General features: G+C 37.5%; 1 pseudogene; it reads right to left on the reverse strand.

Annotated features, from left to right (window-relative positions):
- Nucleotides 1-966: 966 nt before the first annotated feature.
- On the reverse strand, nucleotides 967-1,905 carry LOC141110084 (olfactory receptor 4Q3-like; annotated as a pseudogene).
- Nucleotides 1,906-3,121: the final 1,216 nt, after the last annotated feature.

Genomic DNA, 3,121 nt, shown 5'->3' on the forward strand with positions numbered 1-3,121 from the left:
CAAAGTGAGCAGGGCTTTAGGTTACATAATCTAACGTTGAATGTCCAATATTTCAAAAACTGAACAAACAGAATTTTTGTTTTCATGGTAAAAATCAGCACAAACAAATTGTATAATTGTTTTTAAAATGTAATCATATGTGATGCAAAGTGGGAGAGGTTTCATCATTTAAAATGCGCAATATCTCTGAAACTAAACCAGTTTTTGCAGCACAAATCGGCACAGATGCAGTGCAAACGAATGCTATCTTTGTTTTTAGATTTTTATAACACTGGGTGCAAAGTGGGCGGGGCTTGATGTTACATAATCTGAATTTGAATTCCAATATCTCAAAAACTGAAAACGTTTTGGATGGTATGTTAGGCAACATTTAAAGCACGTGCACGATAATTTGTTCAATGTTCACTCCTTTCAATGGCATTGCATGGCTTTATAGTGACTGGGAAAAATTCTTGTCACTGGTGCTCTTTTGTCCTGATGGGCCTCAAACGTATGGGAACTGACTTGGGCAGGCTTTCAAAGTCCCAAAAGATGTCAAACTCATGCGGTTGCACGTTTGGCAAACATATGCGTCCCGCAATTTCAGTCAAATGAAAAGATAATTTTTTAAGTAAATTTAACTCAATTAGAATATGGAAATGCACATACCTTAAAAGTTTTGTCTGGATTACTCAATATTATACATTCTTTTTGTAAATGTAAAAGGTGTGTTTTAAGAACTAATGAAAATTAAGTAGTTGTACTTAAAATATCAAAGTAAATTATTTAACATTTATTTTATGTTGAAAATTATAACATTTTTATGTTAAAATTACAAGCCAACAGAATCATTTTTATCAGTGTCCCCAAAACTTTTGTGCAGTACTATATTTGCTAAGCAACGAATACTAGGCTAATAGAGAGTAGTATATCTTTGAATATATACGTATATTCATATTTATCTCATTTATTCCATGTTTGTTCTGTTTATTGTTCTTTTTGTAGTTATTTATTGCCCAAAATTGATTTGATGGCGGTCTTTACCTCTTTATTTCTTAACGTGTAAATAATTGGGTTCAGCAGGGGTGTTACCATTGTATAAAATACAGACACCACTTTATCTACTTTATATGATAAAGAGGGTCTTAAATATATAAAGACACCAGACCCAAAGAAAAGGGTGACAACGGTAAGGTGTGCGGCACAAGTCGAAAAGGCTTTTCCTAGGCCCTCTTCAGACCGAGCTTTAAGTATGGTGTTAATGATACCCATATAAGACATAAGTAGCACAAGGAAGCATAGCACAGAAATCAGACCACTGTTGGCCACATATACTATTTCGATGATGAAAATATCTGAACAGGCCAGCACGGACAAAGGGTGGATGTCACAGAAGAAATGGTCTATTTGGTTTGGTCCACAAAACTTCAGTTGACATGTCATGATGATCTGAATTATGGAATGTAAACAACTGATGGCCCAACAAACAAACTCGAGCCAATGACAGACAGTCTTGTTCATAATACTAGAGTAGTGCAAGGGGTGGCAGATAGCAATGTAGCGGTCATAGGACATGACCGTTAGGAGAATGCACTCAGTTCCTGCAAAGAAATGCAAGAAGAACAGCTGGGTGATGCAGGAATTGAAGGAGATTGTGTTGGTTTTGGTAATGAAATCTGCTAGAATTTTGGGGATGGTCACTGTAGCATAGCACAAGTCTACAAGTGATAACCTACTTAGAAGATAGTACATGGCTGAATGGAGACTTGCTTCATAATGGACTGCCACTATGATAGACAGGTTTGCCAGCAATATAAGAATGTAGGTTATGAGAAGGAGAAGAAATAGGGCTATGCTGAGCCTGGGGAAACTTGCCAATCCCAAGAGAGTGAACTCTAGGACTTTGTACTGGTTAGTAGAATTCATTATTTCTAGGAATAAAAGAATACATTAGACTAAATTAATTCAGGGTAATAGATGAAAATACAAACATATAGCCAATCTAATGCAAGATATTTCACGCCCTTGATTTATTTATTTAAAAAATTACAGTGAGAGTGAGAAATTGTAATTTTTTTAGCTGCTTGTGTCTCTGTTGAAGAGGTAACACCTTATTTACTGTCCAATGACAAGTACTGTTTGCGGAAGGGATTCAAAATAAAACTGGACGTAAAATCAAAATTTTAGGTCCACATCATTAAAAATATCAATAAATGTTGTATTACATGCTGTTCATACCCACTCAGTCCCTATAGGAATTGTTTTCTGTATTCTGCAAAAAACCGGCTGATCCTACTGTTTTCTATCCCTCCCTTCTGTCCATGTCCCCAGTCCAGCTGGGGATTCTGCAGAGCAGCTGTTGGCAACTAGTGCACGTGCTCAGATTTCAGTGTGTTTCCTCCTTCATCACATCTGAGCAGCCCATGTGACTATAAAATCACACATGTGGGCGTATACAGAGTGGTAAATGACAGCCCACTGCCTCCCTCCTCCTCCATGCCCACTAAACAGCTAAACACAATGAGGGTGGGATATCACATCTTGAATTCTGAAGGCTTCCTCCAAATCTAAGCACATACGCACAAAAGAAACAGGCTGATGGGGAGTGACACAGCCTGTGATTGGCAGAAATCCATTCACACAATGTTATTTCCAACAATAAAAAATAAATGATTTCAAATAGATATGTGTATGGCATTTTTAAAACAGTTTAATGATATTGATTATTTATGTTTACTCTGTATTCCAAAGTCTGTTTTTTTTTTTTTACTGTTACTAGCAACAGAAGACTAGAAGCTCCTCATGCCACTGTTTTCCTGCAGACAGGCTGGGAAAGAGCTGGGTCACATAACAGCTGTATATCCATTAGGAAAAAAGGGTACTAAAATAATTACAGTGTCATCATCCATATACAGAATGAGAAGGCATACTGTAAATTAACCATTTCACGCAAAATCATGTACCTGTACCTCATGTGCTTGAAGTGGTTATACCGGGGTGATGCCTGGAGTTGCAGGCATCACCCCGGTACTGTTTTTTAGAGCTAGCGGTCAGATATCTCATGATGACAACTGATGTGGCTAACGAGGCACTCGGTTCGCCGTTCCAGAGTTTGGAGTCTCGAACAAAGCCGGAAGCAGCT

This window comes from Aquarana catesbeiana, linkage group LG10 (genome assembly GCF_042186555.1).
Source record: "Aquarana catesbeiana isolate 2022-GZ linkage group LG10, ASM4218655v1, whole genome shotgun sequence".
Classification (NCBI taxonomy): domain Eukaryota; kingdom Metazoa; phylum Chordata; class Amphibia; order Anura; family Ranidae; genus Aquarana; species Aquarana catesbeiana.